Source organism: Ursus americanus, chromosome 4 (assembly GCF_024610735.1).
Source record: "Ursus americanus isolate L20-20 chromosome 4, mUrsAme1.1.p, whole genome shotgun sequence".
NCBI lineage: Eukaryota > Metazoa > Chordata > Mammalia > Carnivora > Ursidae > Ursus > Ursus americanus.
The window spans coordinates 91,488,020-91,511,707 of record NC_142130.1 but is presented as its reverse complement, the minus strand read 5'-3'; the positions used below and the strand labels follow the sequence as shown (position 1 = coordinate 91,511,707).

At 45.5% G+C, this 23,688-nt stretch overlaps 1 protein-coding gene and 1 long non-coding RNA gene across 5 annotated transcripts in view; one reads left to right on the top strand and one right to left on the bottom strand.

Moving 5' to 3' along the window:
• Positions 1–1,306: 1,306 nt before the first annotated feature.
• The window catches only part of LOC148110298 (uncharacterized), a 30,046-nt gene continuing 7,664 nt past the window's right edge, over positions 1,307–23,688 (bottom strand). The window contains exons 2-4 of the long non-coding RNA XR_015724273.1: positions 17,221–22,025; positions 6,998–7,193; positions 1,307–5,752 (exon numbers count right to left, since the gene is read on the bottom strand). This is a non-coding gene — a long non-coding RNA (uncharacterized LOC148110298). The remainder of the gene's footprint in view (positions 5,753–6,997; positions 7,194–17,220; positions 22,026–23,688) is intronic.
• The window catches only part of HLCS (holocarboxylase synthetase), a 208,848-nt gene continuing 201,789 nt past the window's right edge, over positions 16,630–23,688 (top strand). The window contains exon 1 of one of the 4 annotated variants that reach the window (XM_045813556.2): positions 16,630–16,921. The gene's annotated coding sequence lies outside the window, so the exon portion shown is untranslated. Of the gene's footprint in view, positions 16,922–17,251; positions 17,383–23,688 lie in introns of those variants that run through there. The other 3 variants (XM_045813558.2, XM_045813557.2, XM_045813559.2) reach the window with 3 other exon arrangements.

The following is a 23,688-nucleotide window of genomic DNA, read 5'->3' as shown; positions in this document are numbered from 1 at the left end:
AGAGGGCAGAATATTTTTACATAAACAGTGCTGAAGACAAGCAGGGAAATGACTGTTTCCTTTCCTTGTGTTTAGACAGACCCTGTTTCCTGTTCTCCGCTCCACAAAGTGCCCCGTAACTCCCAAAGCTGATGTAGAAGCTACAAGATGTTATTGCTGTTGATATTATTTTCTAAGAGATTTTTTTGGAGACAAAGCAAAAAGTATATTTTTTCATGGGAATAAGATGCATTGGGATATTTTTGTTTTTAAAATTTAATTTTTATTTTTTTTAAATTGTGGTAAGATACAAACAACATAAAATCTACCATTTCAAGTATTTTAAGTAATCGTTATTGAGGTGTAGTTGACACAATGTTACATTGGTTTCAGGTGTACGACACAGCGATACAGCTACTCTGTAAGTTATGCTGTGCTCGCCAGAAACGCAGCTACCATCTGTCCCCATACACCACTATTACGATACCATTGACTCTATTCCCTGTGCTGTCTTTTATTCCTGTGACTTTTGTATTCCATAACTGGGTTTTTAAGCCTTTTTTAAGTGTCAGTAAAGGACATTCACATTGTTGTGCAACCATCACCACCATCCACCTCCCGAACTTTTTCGGAATCCCGAATTGAAACTTCGTATCCATTAAACAGTAAAGTCCATTGCCCCCTCCCTCTGCCCCGATAACCTCTATTCTGCCTTCTGTGCTATGAATGATTCTCTAGATACATCATATAAATAGAATCATGCAGTACTTGTCCTTTGTTTCACTTAGCATAATGTCCTCAAGGTTCATTCATCTACTTGTAGCCTTTGTCAGCATTTCCTTCCCTTTCAAGGCTGGATAATATTCCATCCTATGTATAGATCACCTTTGTTTATCCATTCATCCCCGCTGGACACATGTTGTTTCAGCCTCTTGGCGATTATAAATACTACTGCTAAGAACAGCATTCATATGAGTCCCTACCTTCATTTCTTTTGGTATATATTCAGAAGAATTGCTAGATGAGATCTATTGGGTTTTGAATTCTTAAAGTTTGAGTTTGCTTTTGAAAAAAAAAAATTTAACATGGAATTTGTTTTCAAGGCGTGAAAGAGGAGAATGTCATAAACATTTGTAACCAAGCTTCTGCCTGTGACCGCGGATGTCCACAGCTTAACTGTGTGATTACGGACGTCTGGGTGCTAGAACTGTGTCCAGATACTCCCTGCATAAAGCCAGGACCATCGCAATGGCTCCCTGACCTCCTCCCTACCCCCCTTACCTCTCAGATCCCCCTACTGCTCTCCCCTCCAGCCCACCCCCTAGAGCCCCAGGCCTCTGGGCTGTTTGTGGACCAGAAACATCCCAGACACACACACATCTCAGGGCCTCTGCCCATAATAGCATCCTTCGTCCCACATACCCACGCCGCTTGTCTGCCACCTTCTCCAGGTCTTTACTCGAGTGTCCCCTGAGGATGAAGCCATTCCTAGACACCTGTTTAAAGTATCTCTCTCTCTCTCTCTCATGCACACACACACACACACGCACACACGCAGATGCATGCTATCTTGGCATTGCCTATTCCCTTCCTTTTCTGCTTTATTTTTCTCAATAGTACCTCTCACATTTAACAGGCTACATTTTAATATGTACTTATTTTATTTATTGTCTGCCTCTCTCACCGGGCTGTCAGCTCCACGGGGACAGGGCTCTTGTCTGCTCTTGTTCACTACTGTAACCCACTACCTAGAACAGCATCTGACATAGGAGATGCCCAGGAGGTGTTGGCAAGTGTGTAGCTGTGACTACGGTTTGCTTTGGATGAAAAGGAAGAAGTACTTTAGCGCTGCCTAATTATGTACTTTGACTTAACACCCCGAATGAGAGAATCTGGAAAGCAGCCTGTTTTATCCACCTATGGGACATGACAAGTAGCAGGATCTCACTGCATACTGGGCCCAAAGTAAGCAGGATGCTATTCACCTCTAGGGGGTTGAAGAGTGTCCCCAAAAAAGATATGTCCAAGTCCTAATCCAGAACCTATGAATGACCTTACTTAAAAAGTTTTTTCTTTCCAGTTGTAGTTAAGGATCTCTAAGAGGAGATCATCCTGAATTTAATTTTTTTTAAGATTTTATTTATTTGACAGAAAGAGAGAGCACAAGTAGGCAGAGCAGCAGGCAGAGGGAGAGGGAGAAGCGGGTTCCCCGCTGAGCAAGGAGCCCGATGCAGGGCTCGATCCGATCATGACCTGAGCCTATGGAAGATGCTTAACTCACTGAGCCACCCAGGTGCCCCGATCATCCTGGATTTAGAGTGGACCTTAAATTCAATGACAGGTATCTTTACCAGAGAAATCATGAGTGAAAGGCAAAGGGAGATTTGCAGCACAGAGACACATGGAGAAGAAGGAGGTGTGAAGACAGAAGCAGGGATTGGAATAACACATCCACAAGACAAGGGACGCTAATGAGGGCAGGCAGCCTCCCACAGCTAGGAGAGAGGCACGCAGCAGACCCGCCCAGAGAGCCTCCAGGAGGAAACCCCCCCGCAGGCACCTTGATCTCAGACTTCTGGTCTTCAGAACTGTGAGAGAATAACCTTCTGTTATTTTAAGCCACCTCGTTTGTGGTAATTTGTGACAGTGGCTCCAGTACGTTCATACCAACGCCCCCCCCGCCCCCGGCCAAGTCAGCTCTAAACTGGCCCCCGAGTTGATGACTGTAATGAGATTCACTCTTCCAGCTGTGTCTAGAGAAGAACAAAGGAACTTCTGTGACTTAGAGCTTGTCTGCTTGTTCGCAGTACTGCCTGGCCAAAACCAAAACCAAACAACAACAATAAAAAAAACCCCAAAGGACCCAGTAAGATAGGTGAGCCAGAACTCAAGACACCAGAGCAGGAAGTGACGTGGGCGTCATTCCCGGCTCCTCTCCATTTCACAGACAAGGTAACAGAAGCTCAGGAAATGACTTGCCTACACATTAGTGGTAGCTAATGTAGTAACATTAGCTTTGGCTCACGTTTATTGAGCATGTATTATGTGTCTGGCGTTATGGTTTATGGATATCAATTCACTCAGTCCTCACAAACGTGAGGGAGAGAATTTTTGTTTTTTTTTTAAGATTTCATTTTTAAGTAATCTCGACATCCAACGTGGGGCTTGAACTCACAACCCTGAGATCGAGAGTCACATGTTGTACTGACTGAGCCAGCCAGGTGCCCCAGGGAGAGAGCATTATCTAAAATTTCCAGGTAAGGAAACCAAAGCATGGAGAAGTTAAATCATTACTTCAAGATCACCCAGAAAATCAGAGCTGGGACATGAACCCAGGTAGACTCACTTGAGTCTGAGGCTTGGCAAACATGCTCCCGGGAAGACAGAACTCCCTCTGTCATCTGTCAGAATTGGTGTCACTCTGCATTCACACCGGCTTCCAAGGGGGCTAGCCATATGACAGATAAATTGTGTTGGGGAGTTGAACACATGATGGTGGCGAGACCTATAGCTCTTTCTCAAATGAAACCATTCAGGGTCACGCTGAAACTCTGCTACTATTATGAGAAGTTGAAATTCAGACCCTCCCTGTATCCCAAAGGATACAAAAATACTGATTCAGAGGGGCACATGAACCCCAATGTTTATAGCAGCATTATTAACAATAGCCAAATTATGGAAAGAGCCCACATTTCCCTTGACTGATGAATGGATAAAGAAGATGTGGTATAGGGGGCCTGGGTGGCTCAGTTGGTTAAGCATCTGACTTCAGCTCACGTCATGATCTTGGGATCCTGGGATTGAGCCCCACATGCGGCTCTGCACTCATCAGGGAACCTGTTTGTCCCTCTCCATTTCTCTCTTCCCCTCATCCTGCTTGTGCTCTTTCTCTCTCTCAAATAACAAAATAAAAAAGAAGATGTAATATATATACTTATGTGTATATATATATGATGGAATATATTGGACTATATGCATATATACATACACACACAATGGAATATTACTCAGCCATCAAAAAGAATGAAATCTTGCCATTTGCAATGACATGGGTGGAGCTAGAGGGTATTATGCTAAGCAAAAGAAGTCAGTCAAAGAAAGACAAATACCATATGATTTCACTCATGTGGAATTAAAAACACAAAACAGGTGAATATTGGGGAAGGGAAAAAAGGAAGAGAGATACAAACCATAAGAGACTCTCAACTATAGAGAACAAACAAACTGAGGGTTGAAGGAGGGAGGTGGGTGGGATGGGCTAGATGGGTGATGGGCACCAAGGAGGGCACTTGCGATGAGCACTGTAAGTGATGAATCGCCAAATTCTACTCCTAAAGTCAACATTACACTATATGTTAACTAACCAGAATTTTTTAAAAGATTTATTTATTCGAGAGAGAGAGAGAGAGAGCTCATGAATGCATGCTGGGGGAGGGGCAGAGGAAGAGAATCCCCAAGCAGACTCCCTGCTGAGCACGGAGTCCAATGTGGGGCTTGATCACAGGACCATGAGATCATGACCCAAGCTGAAACCAAGAGTCAGATGCTTAACCTACTGAGCCACCCAGGCGCCCACTAACTAGAATTTAAATAAAAACTTAAAAAAAAAAATCAAAACCCTATCTCCAAATACTTATGTTCTGAGGTACTGAGGGGTTAGGACTTCAACATATGAATTTGGAGGGCACACGATTCAGCCCATAACAGATGCCCTTTCTTGGATATAGGGTTTTTAAAGACGTTATTAAGGCCAAATGAGGTCATATGAGTGGGCCCTACTCTAATATGACTGGTGTTCTCTCTTTAAAAAAAAAAATTATATATTTAAGAGAGAGAGAGCACTAACGGGGGAAGGGGCAAAAGGAGAGGTAGTAGCAGACTCCCCACTGAGCAGGGAGGCCAACATGGGGCTCGGTCCCAGGACCCCGAGATGATGTAAGCTGAAGGCAGATGCTTAACCAACTGAGCCACCCAGGCTCCCCTCTTTTTTTAAAATACATTTTTATTTTTTATTTTTTAATGTAATCTCTACACCCAGTGTGGGTCTTGAACTTACAACCCTGAGATCAATAGTCACATGCTCTTCCAACTGAGCCAGTCAGGTGCCATGACTTGTGTTCTTATGAGAAGAGGAGATTAGGGGGTGCCTGGCTGGCTCAGTCGGTTAAGCAGCAGACTCCTGATTTTGGCTCATTTCCTGCTCACAGCCTTATTTCACCTTCGGCTGGATACTCCTAGAGCAGGTGCGTGGTCCATAACCGACACTCGAAATGTGTCAATGAACAAATCGTATTACTTTTTAAAACATCTTTCGTCCCAAGTAGAGTGGGACATATTCTTCACTCTGTATTCCTCAAACCCGGAACAGTCTCTGTGTGTTAGCGTGGATATAGGTTTGGCTGTGCTTTAGAGACCCCAGGTAATAGTGACTTACACAAGATAGAAGTCTGTTTCTCACTAAGAGTCTGGACAGAGGTGGCCCGGAGCTGGTAGGGAGCCCAGGTCCATTAGCTTGTGCAGGGTCCAGGTTCCTTCTGTCTTGTTACTCCACCTTCCCCAGGTGCTGCCAGCATCCTCACAATCCAAGAGAGCTTGTCACTCTGTCCGTGTTCAGAGTGGCAGGATGGAGAGAGCGGGGGAAAGCACTGCTCCTCTCTCTCAGGGTAACACCCAAACGTTGCACACATTGCTTCGTGCACATCTTATTGTGAACCTGGCCACAGGCCCCCCTCACTGTAAGAGAGGCTGGCTACCGTGCATCCAGCTGAAAATTCTGTTATTGTGGAGGAAGAAGAGAATGGGTATTAAGAGACAACTAGGAATCTGCTATAACATGCCTCATAATAGATGCTCAATAAATATTTGAATTAATGAAATATTGTCAATTAAGAATATACGGATGTGATAATAATGCTCCAGGGGGCAATGAGGAACCTTAATTTTAAAAAATACACCAGAACTGGGGTGCCTGGGTGGCTTAGTTTGTTAAGTGTCTGACTCTTGGTTTTGGCTCAGGTCATGATCTCACAGTTGTGAGATCAAGTCCTGCGTCAGGCTCCACACTCAGTGTGGAGTCTGTTTAAGACTCTTTCTACTCCACACCCCCCATCTCTTTTTCTCTCTAAAATAAAGAAATCTTTTTTAAAAATACACCAGAACACGGTAAGTTTTGATTAATGTAAGTTGGAATATTCACCATATAGAGAACCAGAGATTTTCACTGAACACAACAGAAAATAGTTAGATTCTGTAACCTGAGGAACAATTTTTTAAAAAGTATACCTAAACATAAGGGTGTAGAGAAAAAAAACTCAAACTAGTTAGCATATACCTTAGGAAGTTAAAATTTACATTATGGTGTCAATATAAATTCCAAATCTAGTTCAAAATAAAGGTCTAAAACATAGGCAGCCTTAACCAGTATTTTCTATGCTAGGAACAATTAGAATAAATATGCTTACATGGAAAAATAACTTCTACAACTATGAACCATTTATTTCAAGCAGCACTTGGTATGTAAGAAGTTCAGCTGGAATTTATCTTTCTAGGTCTTTCCTGAAAACCTCTATCTCCAGTCCCATTGCCACTACCGGCCCGGGTCATTATTCACACCTTCTGCATGTGGGTCTCTCCTCCCTCTGATCTAGACTGTCCACTGCCTTGAGTGATTTTTCCTGATGCGAAGTACTGGTTCAAACATCTGGTGATTCTTTGATCAATTCCTAACTCCTTGGCTGAGTATTCTGGATCTCCATATTTATTTGATATTCAATACAAGTTGACCACTGAACAACTTGGGGGTTAGGGGTACCACCCCCCCATTCCGTCAAAAATCTGCATATAACTTTTGATTCCCCCCAAATTTAACTACCAATAGCCTACTGTTGACCAGAAGCCTTACTGATAACGTAAGCATATTAATCATAACCCATATTTTGTGTTATATATTATATACTGTATTACAGTAAAGTAAGCCAGAGAAAGGAAAATGTTATTAAGAAATTCATAAGAGGGGTACCTGGGTGGCTTAGTCGGTTAAGCGTCTGCCTTCGGCTCAGGTCATGATCCTGGGGTCCTGGGATCGAGCCCCACATCGGGCTTCCTGTTCAGAGGGGAGCCTGCTTCTCCCGCTGCCTCTGTTCCTCCCCTTGCTGGTGCGCATTCGCTCTCAAGTGCGCACCCTCTCTCTTTCTCTCTCTCAAAATAAATAAAATCTAAAAAAAAAGAAAAAAAGAAAATTGTAAGAGGGGCAGCTGGGTGGCTCAGTTAGTTAAGCATCTGCCTTCGACTCAGGTCATGATCCCAGGGTCGTAGGATGGAGTCCCACATCGGGCTTCCAGCTCAGTGGGGAGTCTGCTTCACCCTCTCCCTCTGCACCTCCCCCTGCTTGTGTCCGCTCTTTCAAATAAATAAATAAGATCTTAAAAAAAAATAAAAGGAAAATCGTAAGAGAAAATACAGTTCAGTGTTGTATTTACGGAGAAAAATCCACAAAAATCTGCATGTAAGTGGACCCCTGTGCAGTTCAAACCCGTGTTTATCAAAGGTTAACTGTATATTCAATTTACCCCTCACTCTAGAAAACCAGCTGTCTTGATGTTCTCCTTATTCATTTTTCATTTCATTTCATTAGATGATCTTGTGTTCACATGGCTCAAAAATAACCCAGCATAAAAAGTGACAGAGTAAAAAAGTCTGCTTCCCACCTCTGTGCCTTTCCACTCCATTCCCCGGTACCCCACTTTTCAAAGCCTCTTGTGCAGGCTTTGGGGTTCTTTATGCAAATATAAGCAAATATACCTACAGTTTCTTATCAACCCCTCTCCTTTTACACAAAAGGTAGATTACCATATTCCAGATATTTCTATTTCCATATCAATGCACAGAGAGCTTCCTCATCTTTTTTTGAGTTGTACAGTGTGCCAGTGTGTGGAGTATCAACATTTATTTAACTGTCCCTACCTGATGGACCTTCAGGTGGTTTCCAACCTTCTGTTACTACAAGCAATGCCTCGACAACTAACCTTATACGGGCGTACGCCGTTACGCTCATCCGTGACTCTAGCTCAGTCTATGTTCTTGGAAGAGGTGCCTGAGTTGGTCACCACTAAACCAGGTCCTCTTTCCTTTGGTATCTCTATGGGCCTTGGCTTCTATGCCACGAGCCCACCACACTCCCTTGGTCCCTGGGAGAGATTTACTCCACAGGACCGTTGGAGGAACTGGTATACTGTACGTATGACTCATGGAACATGATGAACCCAACTTTACCTTTTACCATTTCCTTAAATAATCCAGGGGAAATGATCTCGCCTGCCCCAGATGAAAACTCTAGGAGGCTGTATTAGTTTCCCAGGCTTCTGCAACAAAGCATCACAAACTGAATGGCTTAGAACAACAATTTTATTGTCTTCAGTTCTGAAGGCTTGAAGTCCAAAATTCAGGTCTTGGCAGGGCCATGCTCCCTGTGAAACCTGTAAGGGAATCCTTCTTGCCACTTCCCCGCGTTGGTGGCTAGCTGGGTCCCTCCAGTCTCCGCCTCGGTCATCATGCCGCATCCTTCCTGTCAGTATGACCTTGTCTTAACTAATGACATCTGCAGTGACCGCATTTCCAAATAAGGTCACATTCTAAGATACTGGAGGTTAGGACTTCAACATATCTTCTTTGGGGGGGGACATAATTCAACGCCTAATGTAGGCTCAAAACTCTTCTGCTCATGTCGGGTAGAACACTATGTCAGGGGTTACTTTAAGTCACAAATTCATTCTCAATTCAGAAACTAGTATTTCCAGTCCTAGCTATCGATCAGTGCTTCAAGTTCCATTCCAAGGCCAGCTGTAGGTCAGGGATTGGCAACTGCCTGCTTGCAGGAGGGGGTGTGGCTGAGGTTGCTGCTTTCTTTTGACTTCCTCGGCGCCCTGCCCATTCGCTCCCCACCACCTATGGGCTCAGTCTCCAGCCACGATGGGAGAAGTGGGAGGATGGGACAGGTCTGACCTGCTGGGAGCCTTCATTCTCTCAGGGGCTGTTCTTCAGCTCCTTTTCCTCTCATGGGTATTTTTGGAATTTCTTTGAAGATTTCCAACTTCGAGAATTCTTGGCTGCAGATCTCCTGATTCTGGCAAATGCAACTTGATTTGGGGAATTAACTTGCAACTTCTTTTTCAGCCCTAGAAATCCAGCAGTCCTCCCTCTGCTCCTAGGCAGCCCTTTTGGGCAGGACCCTCAGTGATTCAATGCCAGCCCGCTACTCTCCCCCATGACCCACATGTGATTCGAGGACCCCTATAAGAACTGCAGACTGCTGCAAGCTCCCAGCCTTGCCACCAAAGCAGTTGGTCAGTCCAACTGGATTTCCTAGGGGATGTCAGACACATGTCCACTGGGTCCTCCAAATGCAGGGACACAGACTAACACCCTCTGGGCTATTCCTGGTAGGAGGAAGGGCCAGGAGAAGACATCTCACCGCAGGCCCAGGGCTCTCACCCCACTCCTCCCCTCACTCTGACCCCTTGTACTTCCTTGTTCAGGTTGAGGCTCTGGGGGACCAGGGAAGCATCCCTTCCTTTGCAGCTCCGGCGGTGGGGGTCTTCCTCACCCTCTCTTTGTGTATGATACACAGGTATCATGGCATCTCACAGAAGATTCCACTCTAGTATTCTCTTCCTACCTGCCAGCATACTGACCATAAATACAATGAGAGTGATTTACAAATTCTCTCCCTGCCTTTTAAAGAAGGTGTGTCCTGGAAACTGAAAGGCCTTTCAAAAGTTTTTTTTTTAATAAACTTTATTTTTAGAATAATTTTAGATTTATAGGAAATCTGCAAGGTAGTGGAGTTCCCATAAACCAGTTTCCTGTTAATATATTACATTATTACAGTATATTTATTACCATTAATAAACCTGTATAGATATTATTATCTGTAGTCTGTGTTTTATTCAGATTTTCTATTTTTCCCTAACATTCTTTTTCTGTCCCAGGAACCCATCCAGATACCACATTACATTTAACCATCATTTTAGGCTCTTTTTGGCTGTGAAAACCTCTCCAATTCTCCTTGTCTTTCATGACCTAGACAATTCTAAGGTCAGGTCAAATATTTTGTAGGATGACCCTCTGTTGGAATTTGTCTGATGTTTTTCTCGTGATTACATCCAGTTATGGGTTTGCGGGAGTGCGGTATAAGAAAAAACATATTTGGTCTTTGTCCCCAGGGCCTGGCACCTGGCTCCTAAACCCTTGGGAGTTCCCGGTGAGGGCACCCACAGCTGAGGTTATGTGAATGAGGTGATAACTGTGGGCTCCTAGACGGCTGCGGACGGGGGCTGGGAGATGGGGAACCAACCAAGCGATGAGCAGGTTGTAACTTTCACTTACCATAAAAACCATCAAAGAGAAGGGTTCAGGGCTGGGCGCTGCCAGGGTGGGGCCGGGCCAAAGGCACCGAAGCTCTGGACCTCCCTTCGGTGCTTCTCTTCCATCGTCCTGCTCCTCGTGAGTTGTACCCTTCACACGACACGGGTAAGTGAAGTCCTTTGCTAAGTTCTGAGTGTTCTAGAGAATTATCAAACTGGAGGGGGTGCAGGTGCGAACCCACGAATTTGTAGTCTGCGTGGCAGAAATGTGGCTGCCGTCTGAAGTGGGGGCAGAGAATCCCACACCTGGTTGTTGGTGTTGGAAAAGACACCCTGCGTTTGCGACCGGGAAACCCCTAAGAGGACGACCAGAGGCGGCCAGTGGAGAGCCCCTCTTTTTGCTGAGCATCTTGAGATAGGATCTGTAAGGCATTATAAGGGGGTGACAGACTGGAGGACTGCATGAAGGAGAATTAAAAACACAACGTCAATAGGGGACAACGCGGGGGAGAGAAGGCTGGTAGAAGAGAATCAACGAACGGTTTTCCGTTTCCCGCGTCTAACGTTAGAAAAGCGCCAGGGCCACCACATCCCCGGCGTTGGCACGCCCTCCCGCGGCCCCGAACCCCGCGGCGCGCGTGCGTTCCGGAGGCGGTGGGGGCGCGGCGGGGCAGGGCGGGACGGTCGACCGCCGCCGAGGGAGGGAGGGGTCGCAATCTGTGCCGCGGGCCGCCGCGAGGGAGGGCGGGAGACCCTTCCCGGCCCGCGAGAGGGGGCGGCGCTTCCGGAAGGGCAGCCAGGAGACCTGGGGATCCGGCAGCGCCACCGTACTCGCGCTCCCCCCCGCGGGTCCCCCGCCGGCTCGGCCCGCCTGTTAGTGCGCATGCGCGGCCCGCGGTCAGCAGCCTGGGCGCCCGCGTTCTGGCGTCCTACCGGCCGCCCTGCGAGGTCCCAGGCGCACGTGTGTGCCAGGTGCAATTGATAGCTGCAAAGAGCAGGAGGGGCCCACGCGCGGCCGGAAAACGGGTGAATTCTTCGTAGCGTGGGTGTGGCCTAGGCTTTCTAAGTACCCAAATCTAGGTGCAGGAGAAAAAAATTAGTACGTTTACCAACATTGAAAAACGAAAATCGGTTCATAGACAAACAAAAGCCTACCATAAAGAAAGTAAAAGATGGGGAGAATATATTTGCGACGTCTATCACAGATTCAAGGTTAATATCCCACATAAGTAAATAAGACTGAGGGAACCAAAGATCAGAATTCCAATTTTAAAGAAGGCTATAGACATGAATGGATAATCTGAAAAAAAAAAAAAAAAAGTATGAATCTGGTCCTGAAAAGAAAAGATGTTAGGTTCGTATAGGGTAAGAGAAAAGCACATTATTCTGAGATATCATCTCTAACTTAATCCAGTTTGTGAAAGTCAAAGGCGAGAGGACAGGCTGTTGGGGACACAGGCACTCATACATTGCTGGTGGGAATGCAAGAGGGTACAACTCTTACAGAGGGGAATTTGGCAACATCTAACAAAACTTGGTATGATTTTACCCTTTGACCCAGCAGTTTCACAGCTAGAAACTCACCCTGGAGAAACACTTACACCAACATGAAAGTATGTAAATGTACAAAGTTACCTATTGCAGCATTGCTTGCAATGACAAAATTTTGGAGATAGTTTTTGTGCCGGTGCATAGACAAGCGGTTGAATGAACTGGCATATTCATACAATGAAGTACTATGCAGTTGTTAGAGTGAGGAAGATCTCTATGAACTGATATTGATAAGTGAAAAAAGTTAACTATAAAAACGTACATATATTTTGCTTTTTGTGTAAAATGAGGGGAAATAAAATATTCAAGGATCTCCTTATGTTTGCTAAAAAAGAAAACTCGAAGAATCAACTAGAAACTAATAAATTGGTTACTTACAGTGGATTGGTGGGAATGGGGAAAAACTAAGAGGAAATGACATATATTCAAGTGTACTCTTTTTGGGTAGTTGTGACTTTAAGAAATATGGATGTTTTAATACTCAAAAAGTAAAATTAAATCAACAAAGATGGGAGAAGAGAAAACTAAAATTGGATACAAACAGAAGTAAACAAATGAACTAAATGCTGTAGTAAATTAACTGCCGAAGAAGTAAACCCAAATTACTTTTGAACACAAATCTTTATATATTTTCTGTGTGTAAACAAGCAAACAAAACTACAAAGAAATTTTGAACTTCACTGAGTTGGCAGTGGTCTGGGGTAGCAATTCTGAAAATATTGTCTGTGTATTGTAGAATTAAGTAAATTGATAAATATACTAGGGCTGGGAGCCAGGATTTTCCCTTGGAGTACGGTGTTACAAACATGGAGGGAGGGGCGGCAAGGGAGAACTCTCTGGATTGGAATCAGAGCTCTGTGGTTTGGAATCTACTGCCTAGATCGGCCTGCTGAAAAAGCCTGGGGAATAGGGCCACTCCAAGAGCCCTGAGTATTCCTTGTGTGCATATCTTAGTTTCTAAACACCATTGTCCAGAGCTCCTTGGAGTAATGGCTCACTCCAGGAGGGGCAAGATATTCAGGAACAGCTTGTGTTAGCTGAAAGCAAGGAGGTGCGGAAAGAATGATGAAGACAGGTCAGGAGGGATACAGGGGTCAGCCTGATAGGGCTTCCAGTGGACAAATTTGGAGCAATTTGAAATCAAAATGAATAATGACAGTAGTGAATTATGACATTGGGGGGAAAAAGAATCCATGAATCCAGAATGATACTAAAAAAAAATCTTGCAAACACATAAGTAAATAGAGGTCAAAGGAGCAGTTCTTCTTTACAGTAGAATACCAGCTAATAAGCGCTGAGGGAACAGCAGAGTTAGAAAAGTAACTGTATTGCAACTATTGTAGCAATAACTGACTCAGGCAGAATCATTAATGGATGCTAAAACCCCTGGGTGAAAGCTTGTTGGGGGATATTACACAGTCACACTCCACAGGAACCTTTATAGTGGGAAAATCTGGTGGGTCCCATCTTAACCATGTGATCAAAGTCAGGATCATCAGTTAGGGTGACCTGACATCATGTGCCGAAAATGCATCACCTGAATTGGATCATGAGGAAACGGACAAACTCAAATCGAGGGATAATAATACGGCCTGACTCTCCAACAATGTCAAGGCCACAAAAGACAAAGACTAAAGAACTGTCCAGGTTAAAGGGGAATAAAGAGACATGACAACTGCGTGAAATGTGGGACTTTGGCGAAGATAATACTGCCATAAAGGATGTTATTGGGACAATCGGCAAAATGTGAGCATGTACTGAACACGAGATACTGGATTTGGATCAGTGTTAGATTTTCTGAATTTGAACATTGTAACGTGGTTACATAAGAGAACATCCTTGTTCTTAGGAAAGTTACCCTGAAATATTTAGGAGTGAGGAGTCATGATTTCTGCAACTTAATCTCAAATGGTTCAGGGAAGAAGAAAAGTCTGTGCAACACCTTGTACCCTTAGTGGATACACCCCAATTTGCATAATATGTTCCCTACTGTGGAACATTTAAAATTTTCCAATTAAGGGGCGCCTGGCTGGCTCAGTCGGTAGAGCATCCAACTCTTGATCTGGGGTCGTGAGTTTAAGCCCCATATTGGGTGTAGAGTTACTTTAAAATAATAATTTAAAAAAATTTTTAAATTGCCAACTAAAAAAATCACTCATAAACAATGTTGCTACCACTATCTTTATGAATCTAATTTCTTCTTTTGTTACCATTTTTAGAGTGAATGCCCCCAACTGTGAATCCCAAATCAAAGAGTGTAAATGTTTTTATGGCCTTTAAGAAGAGTAGTAGCTTGAGATGCCAAGAGTGGCTGATTTAAATAGAAGGTTGTATGTAACAGGGGAGGTGACAGCATTGAGCTACAAATAGCAGGAGATTGTGAAAACAGCTGCTCGAGCTATTGTGCACAGGACTCTTATATCACTAGGAAAACTCCCCACACCAAACTCACAGCCGACTTTTTAGGCTAGTAACACCCCTGCCATTGTCCTGCGAACCATGGGTCTACTCCAAGCCACCATGACCTAAACCTAGATTTTGGACAATAAGGGATTTGTGATTAGCTGGCTCGTTTCATCTAGAGGATTCTCTTAAGAACCACAATGTGAAGTTTTGTGTTTGAGAACCTCACAATTCTCCGAGGCAGTTGTGAAAATCAGTATAAACTGCAAATTGAAAACAACAGGCATTTGGCCTAAAAGATATTCCATTGAAAACAAATAAAAACCACTGGTAATGGGAGGTAAATTGGTATAACTACTTTGGAAAACAGTTTAGCATTATCTTTTAAAACCAGTGTTAATTAGCTCAGCCCAGTAGGGGGTCCACGCCCAGAGAAATGTTTGCCCACCAGCTGCTCCGGGGACAAGTAAGGGGATGTTCAGGGTAGGGCTGTCTGTCACAGCAAACAAACTGGAAATAACTCAGGGTCTGATCAGCTGGACAAGGGCTAAACAAATGATGTTGTAGTCATACAATAGAATATTATATAGCAGTGGAAATGAATATAAAGAGCAGCGATGCACAATTTTATGTGTAAATCTTAGAAACATTGCATGGAAAAGTGCAAGGCTTAGAAGTGTACTTATTGAATAATGTTTTTATAAAGCTAAAACAAAACAATATATGGTGTAGGGATATACTCATTTGTATTTAAGATGTACTTTTTAAAGCAAGGGAGTGATAAATGGAATATCAAGGGTGAGGAGTCAGGGGTATGGGATGGGAAAGATGATAAGAAGTATAGAGGTATTGGCAATATTCTAGTTTTGTTTTTTTTTTTAAAGTGCGCTGTAGATCTCCTTCATAGGTGAAGAAATGCAAATCACCAGTAAAACATTGAAAAAAATGTTTTTCCAGTAATTTGAAAGGAAAGAAAAATCACTCTTTTAAAGAGAGATACAATTTTTCATTAATCAGTAGTAAAGGTTTATTTTTATTTATTTTTTTTAAAAGATTTTATTTATTTGACAGAGAAAGCGAGAGAGCACAAGCAGAGGGAGCAACAGAGGGAGAGGGAGACATCGACTCCCCGATGAGCTAGGAGCCCAACATGGGGCTAAATCCCAGAACCTGGAGATCATGATCTGAGTCAAAAGCAAGAGTTGGACGCTTAACTGACTGAGCCACCCAGGCACCTCTAAAAGTAGTAAAGATTTTTTTTTAAAAGGCTGTCCTCTATTAGGAGATAAAATGATACAACATTCAAGGTAAGAAGTTTGGCCTTAGGTTCCCGTAGTCTTAGGCTTATATCCTTTGACCCAGTAATTTCACTTATAGGAACGTAGGAATATATCCTAAACAATTACCAGAAAGGTAGCTGAGTTTTGTATAGGACTGTTCTCAGCCTTGTGTGAGCAATCCCTTGGGGGAGAAAACAGTCCCACAAAGGAGAGTGGTGAATAAATCATGGAACACTCAAGTGTGGAATATTTTGCAGCTGTCTGCAATCGCGTTCTTGAAGACATTTAACTGGTTACCCCTGAATTCTCCTGTTTACTAGAAACCTCAGCAGTGATGGGAGATCTCAACTTGATGTTTTCTCTGACCTGGAGGCCATCCATAGCCACTTAACTGGAGGTCAGACTCCATTCCTTTTCCCAGATGCTTCGTCTTTGCATTTATCTCCTTGGGTTTTTTGTTTTTTGTTTTTTTTTTTTGGGGGGGGGGGACTGGTGGCAGTATACCTAATAGACACCATGGGTCATTCTAGGTGCTACCACTGAATAATGAATTCCCTATTCCCCCAAACACAGATGGGAAGCTTCATCCATCGCTGAGGTAGCAATGGAAACCTAAGTGCCCCTAGTAAAGGAACAGTAAATCCAGATCTCAGTTACTCTTTTTTTTTTTTTTTTTTAAAGATTTTGTTTATTTATTTGACAGAGAGACGGCCAGCGAGAGAGGGAACACAAGCAGGGGGAGTGGGAGAGGAAGAGGCAGGCTCCCAGTGGAGGAGCCTGATGTGGGGCTCGATCCCAGAATGCCGGGATCACGCCCTGAGTCGAAGGCAGCCTCCCAACAACTGCGCTACCCAGGCGCCCCCAGATCTCAGTTACTCTTGCCATGAAAGAAGCAGTTAGCACCTAGCACCAGAACAAGAAATCCACTGAATAAGCAATTTTTAAAAATTTATTATTTTTTAAAGATTTTTATTTATTTATTTGAGAGAGAGAGAAGGACAGAGGTAGCAAGAGAGAGAATGGGAGGGCGGAGCGGGAGAAGCAGGGAGCCTGATGCCGGGGGATCCCAGGACCCTGAGATCATGACCTGAGCCCAAGGCAGACGCTTCACTGACTGAGCCACCCAGGCGCCCCGGAATAAGCAATTTAAACGCATAATTTGCACCTCCCTCCCCAAACATCCTATCAGGAGGGGCCGGATTTGGCGACTTTTTCCGTCTTATTTAGCAAAACCTTCAGCCACCTTCGTTTCACGATGTGCCAGGAGTAAAGGCAGATCGCGTCCTTGCCCCTGGAGAGTTTCCAGCCGCAAAGAGAAGGCAGACACAGGGTTCAAACAATTACAAGGTGGGTGAGTGCTGTTGCTGGAGGGTGTGTGTTTTTTGGGGGGGGTGAGGGGGCTCACCTAGCCTAGGGGTCGAGCGAGACCTCCCTGAGGAGGTGACATTTTGACGTTTAAGGCCAAACCTCAGGACAGGTAGGAGAGCGCTGGGGCAGGCCAGGCGGTGCTGTGGGCGGCCAAGTGGAGAAGGGCCGGGGAAGGGGGCTCGGGTCCCTGAGCCAGGAGTCCCCGCCCGCGGTGACCAGAGCAGTCAGGATTTGGGATTGCGCTGCGGCCGTGGGGCCCCACCGAGGGGTTTCCCTACCTGGCCTTTCCTACTGTCCGTTTCCGACGCCCCCGCTGCCACCTGCTCTGTCCTTGGCACACCTTCGGGTGCATTTCGGCAGCGGCCGGCCACCCCGTGGGCCGCAGTGCGGTGCCGGCGCGGGTGCAGGGCCGGCCGGGGGGCCCCGGGCTCCGGCAACAGGTACGTGCGGCGCCGATTGCAGGGCTCGGTCTGGCCCGGTAAAGGGCTCGGTTCCCGGCTCCACAGGGCACTGGGCGCACGCTCTTCGGTGGGTTCTCCAAGAAATGGCCAGATTTTTCGTCTTGGGTTTCCTGCCTTTGATCCTGCTGTTAGTCCCCTAGGGGGAGTTATTTATAGAAGGGAATAGTTTGATCTCCTCCTGCTCTTTTGCTTTTCTTATTCAAGCTGCCTGACTGGGGGCTGGGTGCAATCATCTTTCCAAGGTTGAAATCTTGTTCAAAGCGGGCTGCATAAAGCAGTTCGATTGAGCTGCGTCATCTGCTCTTGGCTGCTCCAGGAAACGGCCCTTTCTCTACTGAAGGCTTTACGGGCATTTATCAACGGACTACGTACTAGCCCTGTGGTTACTGAGCTGCTGCTTCCTTTTCCACAGCCTGAATTTCTCCTTTTATTCCACCTGATTTACTGTTATTTTATTGTAAACTGCCTTCAATGCTTTTGAGGCTAAGAAGAAGGATTTGTATAAACTCATTTTATTTATTTTTTTTGTTTAGCTATATTATAGGTTTTTGTTTTTATTAAGTTGGCTCCATGCCCAGCAAGGAAGTCATCACAACCATAGAATAAGACCCTGAGATCAATACCTGAACTGAGATCAAGAGTCAGATGCTTAACCAACTGAGCCACTCAGGCGCCCCTATTTTAGAGTTCTTTAAATTGAGGTGTAGTTGACGGAGCTTTAGGTGTGGCCCATAGTGATTGCACCACTCTATGCATTATGCTATGTTCAACCCAAGGGTAGCATTTAAAAAATACGTTTGCATTTTTTTTAAAGATTTTATTTATTTATTCGACAGAAATAGAGACAGCCAGCGAGAGAGGGAACATAAGCAGGGGGAGTGGGAGAGGAAGAAGCAGGCTCATAGCAGAGGAGCCCGATGTGGGGCTCGATGTGGGGCTCGATCCCATAACACCAGGATCACGCCCTGAGCCGAAGGCAGAGGCTTAACTTCTGTGCCACCCAGGCGCCCCATACGTTTGCATTTTTAAAAAGATCACAGATTGACCTGCGAAGCAAAGGACACCAACAAGGGGCATGGCAGCTTTTCTGGACCCCTTCCTGGAGTCTTGATGCTGGTGCCTCTGTGAAAACACAAGTTCAGTGAAAACAGGAAAGCAAAGGCATGCTGACCTGGGAACGTAAGGGGCTGCATGTAATGCTCCCATTCTCCCACCGATTCTTTCCACCACACTTTGCTTTCCAGACCCATGAAATATCCAGTAGCAAAAGTTTATAACAGGTGCGACTTTTTTTCTTTTTAAGCAGTGATTCACTTTCCCTAAATCTCAGTTCTTAGGAAAAAATGTCCAGGTTGGCTGAGGGAGAAGAGGAAATTCAGTTATTAGGTGACTCATCCAGCCCTTTTCATGGCGCCTGCGGCCACAGGGCAGGACCCGTCGATGCGGGGTGTTACCGAAGTGGCTGTAATTTTAGGCCGAGTTTGCTTTTTGATAGATTATCTTCATCTGTGCTTTGCTGGGTGACATTCCCATGGTGCTCTGCTGAAAGGCCCCTGAAGTTTTTGACCCTCAGTCCCATCACTCTCCCAGTTGTCCCTTGATGCCCCTCTGCTTGTCCCTTTCTCAGGGCTCAGACAGGCTCTGTCTGGGATTTTACTCGGCAAATCATGAGGCCCCAAATTATATCACAATGTTTCTGTCCTCCTTCCTACACACTGGGGCGTGGGGAAGGATGTCTACTCTGAATTTCCTCAATTAATGTGGCAGGCACTGATAGCAGCCACAGTCCAGAACTTGACACTGACTTTAATTCAAATCCCCTTCTGTTGGGGCATTAAATGATAACACCTGAAGGAGAGGTTCAACTGGTAGGGATGCGAGGCACTGTGGCTGGCCAGCTCGGGAACATCTGGGGGCAGACACGCTTTTCCATGCCTGAGAAAGACTCCTGGATCTACTTGAAAGGAGCCCTGCTGTGGGTCGACCACAGCCCATTTCCTGTGCCGTTAGAAGGAGGTAATAATATTCATCCCTAAGAGTTAGGAGGATGAAATGGAAGCGTCTTGCTCTTCTGTTCCCTTCCTTTTGACTCATGCAGGTTGGCTGTTCCTGGATCAGATCAGTCACTACTCAGCCCTGCATGCCCACCTTCTCAATCCTCAGCCAGCCCCATGTGGATGCTGTTATTCTCCAGGAGGGTGTGGGAACAGAGGCGCCTGCCTACAGTCACATGGTCCCTGTGTGTGTCCGTGTCTGTGCCCGTGGGGGGAGCCGGGGGTCTGGGGCAATATCGGAACCCGGGATGCCTGACTCCAGAAGGAGGCCTCTGGGGCTTCACCGTGCAAACAGCAGCTCACACAGGCTCCAGCCCCGGACTGCTAAGCCAAGGCACTGCTGAGGCTCTTTTCATTTTGGTTGTAAAGGTTTTAGTCAATTTCCCCAGTCATTCATTTGACCTCTTTAACCAGCCTTTTCAAGGTGCGACCCTTTTTGTTCAGGACATAGGAAGACAACAAGACTCAAGGTGAGTGGGGCTCACCTGTCTGCCTGCCATTCAGCCTCTGATCTGTGGAAGCGGTTTAGACTTCTGAGCCTGCTGAGTGCTGTGTGTTTGTCTAATCTTCTGGAAGCTTATGGTACTAATCGCCCCGACTGGAGGTCCTGTCTGATGGGCAGGAAACTATTCACAGATGGTGACTCCCTTCCCCCAACCAGGAACGGATTTTTATACGCATGGGACGTCAAGGACCACTCCCCTCTGTTGGATGAAAATACATTTGCTTTCAGTGGAGAACATTTTGTGAGCACTTCGCTCTCTAGTGGCCAACTAGGCAAAAGAGTTAACAGTTCTAGCTCATCTTACAAACTGTGAGGTGTGAGCCAGTTTAATTTCAGAAACTTTTATTGTCCTCCCACTACGTGCTGGCACAACGCTAAATACCAGCTTATGAACGTGAATAAGAGGTCACTGCAAATCAGGTCCTTGTAAAGTGAATCACGTTGTAAATGTATTAGGATCCCAGAACTTTAGAGCTTGGAGATGATCTGGTTTGTGTCACTCCTTCTTTTTTAAATAGTTGAAAACTGCCACCCAGAGAGATGAAATGGTGTGTGAAGACCATATGGCTAGTTAGGGACAGGGGAGAAAATGCCAATGAAATTCAGTAGAAGGTCATCCCCTAATTTTTATGACTTTTTATTTTGAAATAATTTTAGACTTACAAGAGTTGCAAAAATAGTACAGAGTTCTTTGCTCGGCTTCCTCCAATGTTAACATCTTACACAACCATGGATTCATCAAAACTAGTACATCAACTAAACTACAGACTTCAGATTTCACTAGTTTTTTTCCACTAAAGTCCACTTAGTTCCAGGATCCAATCCAGGATACCACATAGCATTTATTATTACTTTTTTTAGATTTTTAAAAAATGTATCCTAGCATTTAGGCTGTAGTTTTTAACTTTGGATTTTCCTGTACTCGAGGTTGTTTAAGATGTCATTGAATCAGTGACATCCGGCTGTTGTACAGAAACTGTATCCCAAGCCTCTGGGTTTTGGAGCAGGCTGTTTCCAGAGCCAGCTGTTTGCTGGGAGGATCTTGATGAAATCTCACAGCTTTTTGGATGTGTCGGAGGTCTGGACAATCCCAGCCTGTCTGATCTGCATACAAAAGGCTGCCCTCGGGGCTAGCAGTGCCATAGTCTGGACCTTCTGCTAACTGTCTCCTATTGGATCTTGAGGCTCATTTCTATTTATTATTGTTGTGCATAGAGCATTCTTTGCTCTCAGGTGCCTGGTTTATATGGTGAAGGACTTTGGAGTTAGAAAGACATAAATTCAGCCTCCAGCTTCCCCACCCAGTTGTGGTACCTTGAGCAAGTCACTCAACTGCTCCTCTGCGAGATGGGAACAACAGCCTCCCTGCAGAGTTGAGAGGTCTCAGCGTAAGAAATACACAGTGGGGGCGCCTGGGTGGCACAGCGGTTAAGCCTCTGCCTTCGGCTCAGGGCGTGATCCCGGCAGTCTGGGATCGAGCCCCACATCAGGCTCCTCCGCTATGAGCCTGCTTCTTCCTCCCCCACTCCCCCTGCTTGTGTTCCCTCTCTCGCTGGCTGTCTCTATCTGTCAAATAAATAAATAAAATCTTAAAAAAAAAAAAAAGAAATACACAGTGATTAGCATAGTGCATGGTGTGCTCGTGTGGAGCGAATAAACAAACGGATGGATGGCACGAGGCAGAGACAAGGCTAGCTGAGTACAATGGAAAGTCTTGAATGCCAGGGGTGGGCAGGGGTGGACACTGAAGGGTTTGAGTAGGGGAGCGATGTGATCAGAGTTGCCCTTGCAAAGTCACAATGTGCTGGATTACAGAGCCGCAGGAAGCAGGAAACCCACAGGGAATCATCAGGAGGCTATAACGTTAGTTCTGATGAGAGCAGAATGGGTACGTGGACTGGACAGAGGGGTGGGATGGAAAGAGGAAACTCTCAAGAGATGGTGTGGCGATGCCATCCACTGATACAGAGGATGTGAGGTGAAGGCGGGACTCCAAGATGACTACGTTCTAGGTCCATGTGGAAAAAAGACTGAAGCCAGAGAAATCAGGACAAAGAGGAAATCTGTGGGGAAAAAAAATACAGTTGGTTTTATTCATGTTGCACTTGAGATACCAACAGAAGGTCCAAGTAGATCTGTAGAAACAGTGGTTGTGGCCCTGGAACCATCTGGACATCATGCCCAAAGGCGTGGCCACTGAAACCCAGAGAGCAAATGGAAGCACTGTGGAAGAGAATGTGGGTGAGGCCAGAGTTGGGGGCAAAGACTCCTTCTAGACCAGCGGTTCACAGAAGGGTCAGAGGGACAGAGGAGGGCCTACTGAGAACTAGGGTGTATCAGTTTGCCCTAGCTGCCGTGCAAGGTACCGCAGACTGGGCAGTTTCAACAGCCCAAATATACGTCCTCACCGTCCAGAGGCTAGACGTCCAAGATTAAAGTATCGACAAGTTGGTTTCTCCTGAGGACTTTCTCCCTGTGTCTTCACAGGGTCTTCTTCCCTTTGTGTGCATCTAAGTCCTAATCTCTTATAAGGACACCAGTTATCCAGGATCCCCTGACCTCATTTTACCTTCATCACCACTTTAAAGGCCCCATCTCCAAATACAGTCACATTTTGAGGTACTAGGGATTAGAATTTCAACATCAGAACTTGGGTGGGGGGACATAATTCAGCCCATAACATAGAAACAGAAACAGATAATGACTTTTGAAAGAACTCAAGGTAACAGTTTCAGAAAGGACAGGGGCTGGCTCAGATCCAGCCAGACCCCGCCTCTCTCCCTCTCTCCAGTGATTCACAAGGAAGGAGGCTGTTTGAGGCTCCTCTTCTGTTTGGCTTCTGAAGAGGTATGTCAAGGGGGATGGCAGAGCCCAGAGAAGCCAGGGGAATTCCCTCTCCTCTCTAGCTACGGCAGAGTCCCCAGCAGCAGCTGTTTTCCTGGTGAGGTTCCCCCTTCCACCAGGTGACCCTGGTTCTAGGCTGAGGTCACCCCATCTCCTTGGGGGTAGGTAGTGGCTTTCTGCTATTTCTGTTCTCTGGGTTGCCTCACTGTCCTGTGTTTGGTGTGTTGGCACCTTCATTGTGCCTGTAGCCAATTTTCTTTCTTTTTTTTTTTTTTAAGATTTTATTTATTTATTTGAGAGAGAGCAAGAGCAAGAGAGATCACAGAGGGAGATGGAGAGGGAGAAGACGACTTGCCACTGAACAGCGAGCTGGATGTGGGGCTCAATCCCAGGACCCTGGGATCATGACTTGAGCTGAAGGCAGACACGCTCAACCAACTGAACCACCCAGTTGCCCTGAATTTTCTGTATCAAATCCCCTCTGTTGGCATATCTAGAGTGGTTTTTGTTTACCTGACTGGTAGAGACACCAGAGTCAGGAAAGCAAATGCTGCAGAATGATGGAACGGATGGAAACTGAAAATGGTCTGATCTTTGCGTGATGCAGGTAGAAGTGACAGTTCTAGGGCCAGCAGGCAAGGGGGCCTGGCGGACAGGTTAGGGAGAAGAAAGCTTGCGATACCCAGTAGGGAGGGAAGGGAAGGTTGACCTTGTGGTCATGAGATTCAAAAGGCTACCTAAAAGGGGTCATACGTAGTGTTTGCCCAGAAAAACATTCAGGAGCCATCATTCTGTGGAGCATTTTCCTTTCTCTAACTGCTGACAGACACAGTACTGTCTTATACAGAGGGCCTGATTTCTTCCTCCTGCTCTGTGGACCTA